At 42.3% G+C, this 13,495-nt stretch overlaps 1 protein-coding gene and 1 pseudogene across 1 annotated transcript in view; both read left to right on the forward strand.

Annotated features, from left to right (window-relative positions):
• The window catches only part of SNTB1 (syntrophin beta 1), a 230,513-nt gene that overhangs the window by 176,882 nt on the left and 40,136 nt on the right, over nt 1-13,495 (forward strand). The window lies entirely within an intron of this gene.
• Nucleotides 6,703-6,801, forward strand: LOC125925022 (uncharacterized; annotated as a pseudogene).

The raw sequence follows: 13,495 nt of genomic DNA on the forward strand, positions 1-13,495 counted from the left end.
GATGTCCTGTTCCAATGTGAATGGATTTTTCAAAATTGCTTAGCTTCTTAGTCTGACATAGGACAGTTTCTATTTTTTGTCTGAGTAGCCTTCTAGCAAAGCTTTCAGCCTTTTTTTCTCACTTAAAAAAAAAATCTGTGTTATAGGGGACTTAGTTTTTTCTTAATGAGTGGGGTCAACTGTAGATAATTAGTGACTGTTGTAATAGAAGCAGTAGGAAGAGATTGTTCCATAATATTCTCTTAATGAGAAAATAGTAAAACTAAACTCAAGTGGTCTATGGGTATTTTTTTTTTACTTGTATCACCATCATTGTCATCGTCGTCGTTGTCAAGAGGATGATCCCTTTTTCAATTTTAATTTAATGAGAATGGATCTTTGCAGCCACTGAGACCACATGTTTGCTTATTAAGGAAACCGCTTCCTTTAACCTAAGTCACACCTCTTTGCACGCCATGCAGATGTAAAGAGAACTGAGTTCCTGTGGGGGTGGGAGAGAAAAGAGTGCAGACAGGACTGTGTAGGACACTCAGGGGGATGAGGCTGGAGAGGACTCCAGAATTTGTTGGAGGCGAGGCTTGTATGAGGAGGCAAAAGAGGTCAGGATGAGTGTATTTACAGACTCCTAAAACAGAGCAATTGTTGATACCAGCTGCAATACATCTATAGCCCTTCGTGTTGTCATGGTTAATGTGTTTTCTACCCAAAACCGTACACTCCCCACATTGTGAGTATAAAGCCAGAGTTATTCTTAGACATTCCTTCCTGGCAGAGAGCAAGGAGGTCCCGGAGTGGCTATGCCTCTCTGGCAAATCTGTCTAGAATAGCATGTATGCCTTTGATCCTCAGGGCTTAAGATGGATAGAGGGGAAAAGTGAGTATAATGAAAAAGGTCACTGATTCTCTAAGGTGGAAATGCAACGGACTAAATCCAACAGCGTTTGGCAAATGAAAAGCACATAAGAAGATGCTGTAAGGAATAAAGTGTGGGAAGCGAATGATGAAAAGACAAGAAGGATGTTCTTGAGTTTGGACTGGCTAATTTTCAAAACTTACTGATGATCCAGAGACCCAGGAAAATCCTAGACAGAAGTGTGTTTCAGACTCCATGATGCTGAGTGTCGGGCTGTTTATGGTGTACCTTCTGTGTGATGCTCTCCTCTGCAGATGCTTCCTGTAAGGAAGTAGAATGCCTCACAGACAACCCATTCCAGGGAATCGGAAGTGCTGTCGTGTGCAGTTGAAACACATGATTAGCACAGGGGTAGCAGGGATCAGACTTGGTTAAGGATATGCTGCTATGGCAGTGATATCATTTCATAGCTGATGAGCCCTGCAGGGCCAGCAGAGGATCCAGTGTTATCCTTAGACATTCCTTCCTGGCAGAGAGCAAGGAGGTCCCAGAGTTGCTACACCTCTCTGGAAAGTCTATCTAGAATAGCATGTATGTCTTTGATCCTCAGGTCTTAATATGGATAGAGAGAAAAAATGAGTACACTGTTAATAACAGTGTGCACTTCACCACATGTACTCCTATTAATACTCTATGTAGTGCTAACCATGCTTCCTCCTTTTCATATGATACTTCATTTGATTCTCAGTTTTCCTGTAGATACTGTTATCTACTTAAATTAGAACAATGTGAGGCATAGGTAGAAACTGGAGGGTGGGAACATGGAATAGCCAAGGTATTTCTTCTTTGGATAACCGTCTCCCGGAGTAGCTGTTCCTCGTCTGGTTCTAGCTCCTACTTGCCAGTCCCTTCTTCCGTTGGCCAAGCTCCCTATTGTCCTACCACGATTCTGCCTCCTGTTCTGGTCCTCAGAAGCTCCCCACTCCTGAGCTCTGCCGTCATCACTACCTTCTCTTGGTCCCGTCAGCTGGACAACCAGAAGAGCTTCAAACGACTGCTGCCCCAGGGTTGGTTCCTCATTCCCACTTTGGCTGTCCAGCTATTCCAAAGACTTTGTTACCAGCTCCATATATTCAGTCCTCTCTGAACTACCAGGTATTGCTTGACCCTGAGTGATATATAGTGAACTGATTTTATTATGTTCAAGGTAGATACTATTTTTCCAGATGATTTTGGAAGGAGTATCACAGAGAACAGCTGTTTACTCTATTCCTGAAGCCAGCGGCTGGAGGGTGGGGGTGGGGGTAGAGAGAGAGATTGATTTAGTTCAAGGAACTGACTTATGTGATTGTGGGGGCTGGCAAATCTGAAACCAATAAGACAGACCACTGAGAAGGACAGGCTGGACCACTGACAGAGTTGCAGGCGGGACCTGAAGCTGCACTCCACGGGTGGACCTCTTCTTCCTCTGAGAAACTTCAGTCTTGCTGATAAGGCCTTTTAACTGATTGGATGGGGCCCACCCAGATTGCCAAGGATAATCTCCTTTTTTCCCATCATGGGGAACACTCGCAGGCTAGGCCTAGTGGGTGTAGTGTGGGGTTTACTAGGAAGGAATGCAGGGCATACTGGAGCCCTCAGGGTGTGCTTCGTGGTTTTGGGCGTGTTGGCGAGAGTAAGGTCGGGTCCACGTGGAGGGGCGGGAGGAAGAGGGGTTGTGATGTGCTGAGCATCAGAGGCATCTCAGAGGACAGTACTGATTATAGACCTAAACCACTTCTACAAATACTTTCACAGCAGCACGTTGATGAGTGTTTAATTGAGTAGATGGATAGCATAACCTTGCTGTGTTGACACATAAAACTAACCATCACAGCAGAGAAGAGCAAGAAGTGGGACAGAAAGCAAACAGACAGACAAGTGATTCACTGTGTGGTGAACACACACACACGGGTACAAATAAGCAATATGAGTACAAGTATGTGACTCATGGTGGTGAGGGCAGTTTCAACCACTTAGTAGAGTCCAAACCCTGTCTCCGAAAGCTACAGGGATCTAGCTCTCAGGTCACTCCCTTTGAGACCAATGCCCTGCTGTCTAATAGTCTTGGTAAAAGCCAAGGACTCTTGTCTGGTTCCCTAAACATTCTAGACTCTCCCACCTTCAATCCAATATGAACTTCTTACCAAAAATGTGGACTTTCTTGAGTAGCTCATTGGCTTCTGCTTCAGTCCAATCTTTCATTAAATTAAACACACACACACACGCACACACACACACACACACACACACACACACACAGTAGTCCCCCCTTTTCCATGGGGGGATCTGTTCCACAACCCCCACTAAGATGCCTGAAACTACAGATAGTACCAAACCCTATAGAAACTGTTTTTTCCTATAAACACATACCTGTGATAACATTTAATTTAAAAATTAGGCACAGTTTCTCAAGTTCCACATGAGTGATAACATGATATCTGGGGCATTGAGAAGGGCGCTTGCTGGGATGAGCACTGGGTGTTGTATGTAAGCGATGAATCACAGGACTCTAACCCCGAAACCAAGAGCACGCTGTATACACTGTATGTTAGCTAACTTGATAATAAATTATATTAAAAAAATAAAAATAAAAAAATGTAGGCATAGTAAGGGATTAACAGCAACTAATAATAAAATAGAACAATTATAACTATTCTGGAACAAAAGTTCTGTGAATATGGTTTCTCTCTCTCTCAAAATACCATATTGTCCTGTACTCTTATTGTCTGGTCCTATGTCCCTCTTCTTGTGACGTGAGATGAGAAAATGCCCATGTGATGAGATGAAGCAAGGGGCATGACGCAGGCACTGTGACCTAGTGTCAGACTATTATTATTTGACCTCTGACAACACTTCAGAAGGAGAGCCAGCTGCTTCTGGACTGCAGTTGATCACAGGTAACTGATGCCACAGAGAGCGAAACTGCAAATAAGGGGGGACTACTGGATACACAAACACACACAAAGCACCTGCTCTGTGCCAGACTTGTCCTGGGTGTTAGGGCTACAACAGTGAACGAAACAGACGGTGGCTGTGTTTACGGAGCTTACAGAGTGGTCAGGACTGGCCACACAATTTCTGAAACCTACCGCCAAGTAAAACCGTGGGGCCCCTCGTTCAAAAATTATTAAGAATTTCAAGACAGCATTAGAAAGCATGTAAACCAAGCATGAGGCCCTTCTAAACACAGGCCTCTTGCCCCTGAAGCTGGCCTAGAGTCCAGTGATCTGGTCTTGAGCAACTACTCAGCAGAAATATGAGCTTCCTGGTCCTCTGCTTCCAATGAGGGAGAACATAGAGGGAAACTATTCTCTAACTGTGGTCTTCTTCCTCAGGGAGGGATTTTCCTGTTATAATGTATTACCACTTGGTCTTTCCTAGACCATACTAAGCATTCTAAATGTTGGGGATCCAGCATCCTTTGTGTGTCCACCAGTAACAAACAAGAGAGTATTGTGGCATAACAAACACTAAAGTATAGTTGTGTAAACTGGGTATGGGACTCAAGATCTCTGACTTTTTTTTTTAATTTTTTTAAATGTTTTTTTATTTATTTTTGAGACAGAGAGAGACAGAACATGAGCAGGGGAGGGGCAGAGAGAGAAGGATACACAGAATCCAAAGCAGGCTCCAGACTCTGAGCTGTCAGCACAGAGCCTGACACGGGGCTCGAATTCACAGACTGTGAGATCATGACCTGAGCTGAAGTCGGATGCTCAACCGACTGAGCCACCCAGGAGCCCCTCAAGATCTCTGACTTTTATAGTGAGGATAGGAATTGCGTACCTCACAGGATTGTTTAAGGATTTAATAAGATAATGCTTATAAAGTAACGCCTGGTGTTTGGTAAATACTTACAAATGTAAATATCCTTATTATTAAGGCAACTTAAACGCACTGAAGTTATAAGAAACCATAGCCTCAATTGCAAAATACATACTCAGATCCACCAAGGAGATAATGTACCATATGCTTAAATTAAAATTCAAAGAAATTCTTACAAAGCAAACTCTTTATATCTAGTGCTGGAATACTCATTCAATAAAATGTGGGTGTTACCACAGAGCGAAGTTGGAGCTACAGGAGAAGAGTTAAATGAAAACATACAGCTCATTCCAGTAGAATAATGCTGAGACGGGCATGAGCGTTTCACATTCTTTTTTAATGTTTATTTATTTTTGAGAGAGGGAGACAGACCGCAAGCAGGGAAAGGGCAGAAAGAGAGGAATACACAGAATCTGAAGCAGGCTCCAGGCTCCGAGCTGTCAACACAGAGCCCGATGCGGGGCTTGAACCCTCAAACTGAGGGCTCATGACCTGATGCTTAACTGACTAAGCCACCCAGGCGCCTCTAGGCATGAGGGTTTAATTTGAGGGTCAGTGCTAGGGCCAGTCTATAAAAAACAATCTTTATCTAGGAGGCCAAGAAAAGCAAAAGGGAATGAGCTTCAAGTTAGGGGGACACACAAAAGTCCAGGTTGTTGCCTGAGTGGGAAGCACTGGCTAAACATGGGAAGCATTAGTGAAAAGTAGCTAATGGGGTAGAGCTAGCACCTTGAGCTCCGCCTTGGAAAGAAGTAAGGGATTCCTGCTACAAGTTGAGAAAGGCACACAGAGAGAGTGGGATGTGAGGGATCAGAAGGGAGAGAAGCGAGAATAATGTAGATCACATTCTTGCCACAGGGCCAGCATCTGTGTCAGCATCACAGCCAATTCTGTGGATTGCCGGATGCCTTCCCCACCTTTCTTCTGCCAGCCTTCTTCTTCAGCCACCCCACATGGCAAAAAAAAAAAAAAAAAATCAAGGGCTCAGATAAAGTCATGGGACACAACCCTATAAAGGGCGTGAATTCATGACCTTGTTACGGAAAACATTTACGGTGGTTCCTGGATGCACGTGCAGTACAAACAGGATACGGAACCTAAAACAGGAGGTAATGGAGATACAGAAACAGTTCTAATGAGGCCAGGTCTACTGTGCAGGATCGAAGGGGTTATTTTGTTCCCTGGTTCAGCTGTTGGCCTAGTCTTTGCGGTCCAGGCACAGGAGAGACAACTCTCACCAAAAGTCTTCTGAGGACCAATGACTGTATGACTGCCTGGCTTAAGAGGAGAGACCCTGGACCATGGGTGTGATGTAAGCATGGCATGTAGGTTTCAGGAAGTCGTGTTTTGTAAAAAACTGTTAGTGGTTTCATACACCTCGGTGTGGGGATTAAAGGGTGGCCACACATCGCTGCTGTTCTTTCCTGTGATGTCTGTTTTCCTCTTCAACCAACACACTTGCCCCATAGAGCTGGCAAACATTCTCTGGATGTATTATTTCCGTTCCTAAGCTTTGCCTGTGCCACTACTTTCCTCTTGTACCTTCCTCCTCCTCTTCTGTGACTAGGAGAGTCCCAGCTGCCACTCCAGGACAAATGACCTCTCCTCTATCACAACCCTCCTTTTAGGAGGGAGCATCAATGTCTCCCTCCTTGGAACTCCCAGAACATTTCCTCTTCCAGCATTTCCAGTCACCTACTCTTATGTGATTGAGATTATGAATCCCTCAGATGTAAGAGTGAAGTCTTAATCATTTTGTAGTCCCTGAAGCCTGACCCCGGCAGGAATTGGGTAAGCGTTTCTTATGTAGTTGAATGAATGGATGGATAGCCATCCATCCATTAAAAGAATTACCATATTATTTTGCAGATTCCAAGTTTTAAAAATATTTGGTAGACTCCAAGCTTGCTGAGTACATATTCTCAAAGACTGTAGGTGATTAAATCCAAGTAAATACAGTCCTTTAAAACTTTTTATCCCAGGCTCACTTCAGCAGCACATATACTGAAGCGATACAGAGAATATTAGTGTGGCCCTTGCGCAAGGATGACCTGCAAATTCGTGAAGCGTTCCATATTTTTATGAATGGATAAAGAAATTGTGGTTTACATACACAATGGAATACTATGTGGCAATGAGAAAGAATGAAATACGGCCTTTTGTAGCAACGTGGATGGAACTGGAGAGTGTTGTGCTAAGTGAAATAAGTCATACAGAGAAAGACAGATACCATATGTTTCCACTCTTAGGTGGATCCTGAGAAACTTAACAGAAGACCATGGGGGAGGGGAAGGAAAAAAAAGTTAGGGAGGGAGCCAAATCATAAGAGACTCTTAAAAACTGAGAATAAACTGAGGGTTGATGGGGGGTGGGAGGGAGCAGAGGGTGGGTGATGGGCATTGAGGAGAGCACCTGTTGGGATGAGCACTGGGTGTTGTATGGAAACCAATTTGACAATAAATTTCATAAAAGATAAATAAATAAAATAAAAAAATAAACATTAAAAATACCTTTTCATCCCTATTTTAGAAACATTAAGTAAATGCTTAGTACTTTTGCAAGTGACCCTAATGGATAATTAATATTGTGGAAGCCAAAATTTAGATTAAAAAAAATTCTCCACAGAGCTAGAACATTGAACTGTCAGAGGACAGCAATTGAACTGTTCCTAATTTCTGTTACATTTCGTAGCATATTTAAATCATATTAACCTATTTTGTTTCTTTATAAGACTTGCCAAAGTTACTTTTTTATATTTGCTGCTTATTTATTCTTCCTTTCCTCACTTGTCCGGGTTTTACTACCATTAAATAGCACCGAGGCACTGAGCACAGTACCCAGCACACAAGTTACAGTAAATAAATGTTTATTGAACAAATGAATGTGTTCTGAAAGCAGGACAGAAAAAAAAATGGCAAAACCATTTTTTTCAGAAAGCCACCTTTTTTTTTTAGGTTCTTAATAGTCTACTATATTTACCGTTTTATATATCTGAAGTTAGATCTCCTACTTAATTAGTATATAGGTAATTTTGTATAAGTAAAAGCCTTTGTAAAAGGTCCAAGATCTCCTGAAAATGTTCATACCTGGAAGGATTTCAACACTAGACATGGCACTACATTCGAAACACTGCCTTCTTATGTCTCATTTAGTTCTGCTGGGCTTTCGTAGAACATTCAGATGGCTTTGGAATTTTCCTTGTGGTTCTTTTACTCCAGAAAGGAGCATGTTGGCCACAAATATATTGTGCATTGCAGAAGGGAAATCTGAGGAAGAAAACAGAAGACTGGAAAGAGAAGGGAAAACATGTCGCCTTGTTTTCACAGTTACTTTTCTGCTCAGAAATAACATTTATATTGTCTCCTGTTGGACAGCTACAAAGAGCACACCAGCAGACCTAAAAGAGACCTGTTCAGTGCAGGACATGTCTGTATATGCCATCCAACCAAATGAGTGTCAAGTTGAATATGTAAATAAGCTTAATGGGTGAAGGCAGGTGACATGTCTATGTTGGGATCGTTGGGGGGGGGGGGGGGGGGCAGGGGATGACATGAAGGATAATGTGGGTCTCAGAAATAGAATTTTGTAACTGGACACATTGTCACTCCTAATAATTATGGAGTCCTCTTGCTTAAAAGAAAAAGAATAGATATCGGATGAGCGGCTAGCAGTCAATCCCATAAAAGTACAAGTGGAACCAATGAAATTCATGAAAATGGTACATGGGTGACTAAAGTTTGGAAAAACTATCCAGGAAGCACATATTCATGGATGTCACATTAGGAAGAAATGAGGAGAGATAATCCCTGAGCAGAGCCCCTCATAGCTCAGAGGTATACTTGGGCAGACACACCTGTCTTCGGGTCAGCCAATTTCTACAACCAACATTTAGCATAGACACTGGCTAAATGGTTAAAAAATAAAGGGCTTTGAGCCAGTCAGAATGAGTTGTGTGGGCCAGCGAATCCCGAGGCAGGCTGTGTATCAGAGTCTCCAGAGAAGTTGCAAAAATAGAGATGTGTAGTCTCAATCTCTAGATACCAGGATTCAGTGGATTTGGGATTTAAGAATCTGTATTTTTACCGAGTGCCACAGTGATATCGAGGCAGGGAATCCAAGGGTAGTGGTCTTTAGAAATCACTAGTGGAGAACAGTGCTGTATACATTATGGTATCATGGCGATGGTAATTAACACTCATTGTAGTTGTTCTCTAGCAATAGTACACGTAAGACTTATTCGGGGTCCTTGCTCTAAGTGCAGGTTCCTGCTGCCACCCCTAGCACTTTTGAATAACTGGGTCTTAGAGCTAGCAGCCCAGCTGATTCTGATGCAGGTTACATGCAGACCAAATTTTGAGAAACCCTCATTTTGAAAACTTGATCTTTGCTGGGCACAGTACTGTAAGCCATTTATACACATTATCTGATTCCATCTTCCTAATGGTCTTACGGGAGAGGGACTTTTATTACCCCCATTTTACAGATGAGGAAATTGAAGCATGGGGAAGATAAGTAACTCATTCAAGATCACACTGTGAATAGCTGAGCTGACATGCAGACCAGAACTGTTTGGCAGTGAGATTTATGTTCTTAATACTACATTGCCTCTTTGCTTCCAGGAGGTCAGAGGAAAAAAAAAAAAAAAAGAATCTTCCTAGTTGGGGCAGTTATGAAGGCATTTAAACTAAAGTAGGATAAGTAGATTTTGGAATTTGTCACTTGGTCCTTGGTCACACAAATGTTGAGATATCTCCAAAATAAATTCGTTTTTGCTTTTGTTTGTTTAGTCTTGAAAATTTGACAAATCCAACTGAAAGCAAACATGTTGATATTTCTTTCATAAAGTAAATACAGTTATGGAGTCTGACATTATTGAATAGCTGTTAGAACCAGGGCATGACTTTAGGTAATGCTGACATGGTGTTGAAGCCAGATACTCCCTATGTTTTAACAGTCTTCCTCCTTCAAAGCACTCTTGGCTTTCTCCTTTGAAGGAGAAATAAATGAGAAAATCAACAAAGGAACCCACAGACACACCCCGGGAAAACAAAATGGAAGATGCTGAAGCAGATCCTTTTTTTTTCTTTTAAGAACTTGCTCCTTTTGGATTTAATGATAATGTCAACTGCCTTTCAAAAGATAACTTTTTTACCAAATTATGAAATTTCTGTGGCACATCAGCATCCCTTTAAAGGGCATATTTCCTAGGCATTAGAGAAGTAAAGGCTGTAAGTCAAAGATAACTTGTTTACCAAACAGGGACTGTAATTGAAATGGCCCTTTGGAGTTAATGAAAATATAAAATAGCTTTCCCCACCAGACTGAGAAGAGTCTAATTTAATTATCTGTGAGTGTCACAGATTAGAAGCAGCCTTTCATCCATTTCTGGAAGCTGAATCTGGACAGCTCCCTCCTTGTGAAAGGAACAGGGAATTGGAGCCCTGGGTGGATGAAGAAAGTCCATGAGAAACACATAGATCATGGGTGTCTGGGCTCTTTAAACAATGTTGGATAGTGACAGTTTATAGTGTTTATCTGGGTATGGCTGCAGTCATTCAGAGTTCATCCAGAGTCTATGGAACACCCATTATATCCCAGGCATTATGTGGATACCCTGGCTACATAGATAAAATATGGAACCATAAGCCCCTCAGGACAGTCATCCCACACAAGATCAGAATTTGCAGAGGGTGATTTTTCAAAAGTTAGGGGGAATAAGTAAGGGGAAGAAATAGGTAGCATGTTAGAGGCAGAGGATTATTATGGAGACCTTTGTCATTTGTGAGAGCTGTGTTTCAGAAACATTGAGAGTCCCCAAATCTTGAAGCCCAGTGTATAAAAATTTCTCCAATAAACTTCAGCTTTCCAAGAGAGATCACTAGCTTATATCTTTCCTTGACCCTTCGCTTAATCACCTGCACTAGATGCCCACTTTTTTTTTTTTTTTTTTTTTTTTTTGGTATACACCTTTCCTATAGAGACAAATATGGTATTTCTTCAAGAGAGCCACCAGCTAGGGAACGATGAGTAAACACACACATGCGCGCGCACACACACACACACACACACACACACACACATACACATGTTTTGAGGATGGAATGGAGGTTGCTCTTAGCCAGTGTGTCTCAACAGCTTATACTCCCTGTTATACCCCAGCCTTCAGTTAATTCAGGTCACACTTGCACATCAGCAGAATGTTGGGGCCCTTGAGGAGCACAAGGCATGTGTGGAAACTGCATGTGAGTTCTGTGAATCCATTTGCAGGGATTGTGTCCTTGTGTATTTCTCAAGTAGGTGCTCATTATGTGACAGCAGGCTGGCAGTCTGGGGCCATGCCTAGCTCGCTTGCAGGTGTATTTTCACAGTCTCCATATTGCTTAGTTTTTAAAATTTTTATTAGAGGAATTTAACTTTTTTCCATAGAAGTAGTGAAAAACAACAATGAACCTCCAGGTGCACATAACCCAATTTTTATCACTGTCCATCTTGTTTTGTCTGTTTACCCATTTTGAGGGTTGGGCAGGGGGAAAAAGACATGCTGGAGATTTTTAAAGAAGTACCAAACTTCGTATCACTTCACTCCATATGTTATTTTTCTAACTTGAATCAATTGCCAACTGAGGTAAGCAGACTAATGGCCTCCCAACGATGTTCATATCATCTGGAGATGAGGCAGTTTAACCACATGGGTCCTTCTAAGACGGAGAGAGGAGGGTGAGACTCAAGAGGATGTGATGCTCTGACAGAAACACAGGGGGGAAAGGCAATGTGATGGGGGGCCATGAACGGAGGAATTAGGGAAGCTTCTAGAAGCTGGAAAAGGCAAGGAAATGGATTCTCCCCCTAGAGCCTCCAGAAGGCAGGAGCCGTGCCAACACCTCGATTTAGGACTTCTGATTTCCAGACTGTATGAGAATAAATACCAGTTTTTGTGGTGATTTCTTAGGGAAGTGATAAGAAAATAATACACTAACTTTAAAAAAAATAGGGAGAATTTATATTTAAAAAATACAACTTGGGGCGTCCAGGTGGCTCAATTGGTTAAGTGTTCTACTTTGGCTCAGGCTGTGATCTCGCGGCCCATGAGTTCAAGCCCTGCGCTGAGCTCTGTACTGACAGATCAGAGCCTGGAGCCTGCTTCAGATTCTGTGTCTCCTTCTCTCCTCCACCCCCTGCTTGTGCTCTCTTTCTTTCTCAAAAATAAGTAAATGTTAAAAAAAATTTTTTTAATACAAACTGATGGGTTCTTTTGAAATGTTTCTTTTGGCCATGCTATGCCTACCATCTTTTCTGGTAATGATAGGCTAATGCTAAAAACAAGCTCCCCAAAGAGTGGGATACGGGTTGTTGTTGTTGTTGTTGTTGTTGTTGTTGTTGTTTTCTTATATCCGGTCCTCTGTAGTCTCCAAATTTTTGACTCCTTGTCTAGAAGATTTTATTGTTAATGCAGCGATTATTTGTTTGAATCTAGTGGTTTCTAGGCCATGAGCTGGAAGGGTCAGGAACCACTTCCTAATGTTTCAAATATCCAGGAAAGTTTGATAGTTACAGATATCCGGATGCTAATTTTTAGCCTACAGTACTCTGTTATATGTTGCTGAACACAGGATACATGGTTGATTTAAAACTGCACGCCACATTAAGTTGGACTTAGAACTGTCAGATATTTGTGCTGGAGTGAGCACCATCAGTGAAGAATAGAGTTTGCTAAAATAACAAAAACATGCAAATTAAATTTATGGTGTAATGGAATATTTTGCTGCCTTTAGAAACCAAATCCTGTTTCACTTACTAGCCCTTCAATTGTGCAATGAAGAGTAACACAGGAGACCAATTTTGTCCCAGCTACTCGTTATAAATAGAAATATCCCTTAGTGGAAAGACATATTAAGGGTTATGAGTCATTTACAACTTAGTCTTGAATTATTTTAATCAGATGTGAGACTTGGGGAATAAAGAGCTTTGATTACTCAGAGGAGCTTGCCCTGAACCGATGTCTGGCCTGAGTGAAGGCCCCGTGCCAGGAGGTGGGAAAGAAGGGCGAGAAGTAAGTTGCCCAGCGGGCAACCTAGTCAGCTGCAGAGTTGCACATAGCTGGGCACTGTGCACCTCAGTCCACGGGAGACATTACAGCTGAGTTCGCAGCCGTCTGTCCTCCCACCTTTGCCCTCATGCCCCCACATCATCCCCCTTTTCCTTTCTTATGAGCGGCAGCTTTGTGATCTGAAAATATCACAGCTTTGAGGTCAGGAAGGCACATAAGTGGCTTTATAACTATCATTGTGTAACATTGGCTAGTGCCTGGCCTCTCTGAACCACAGTTTCTTCTTCTGTAAAATGGAGATGATAATAAATGCCTCAAAGTGTCGAAAGGATTAAGGGAGGTGAAACTAGCATGGTGCTTGTAGTATTTCCTAAGGCTCCAGTAACAAACTACAACAAACTGGGTGGATTAGACAACAGCAGTGTATTGTCTCATGGTTCCAGATGCTAGAAACTCACAAATCAGGCAGCACCAGGGTTCCTTGCTTCTGAGGGCTGTGAGGGAGAATCTGCTTTATGCCCCGCTCCTCGCTTCTGGTGGTTTGCTGGCAATCTTTGGCATTCTGGGGCTTGTAAATACATCACCCCTAGCTTGGCCTTCATGTTCATGTCACTTTCTCCCTGTGTGTGTGTGTGCCTGTGGCCAAATTTCCCCTTTTATAAGCACACCAGCCGTATTGGTTTAAGGTCTGTTGTATTCCAGTATGACTTTATCTCAACTAACTACAT

This window comes from Panthera uncia, chromosome F2 (assembly GCF_023721935.1).
Source record: "Panthera uncia isolate 11264 chromosome F2, Puncia_PCG_1.0, whole genome shotgun sequence".
Lineage (NCBI taxonomy): Eukaryota > Metazoa > Chordata > Mammalia > Carnivora > Felidae > Panthera > Panthera uncia.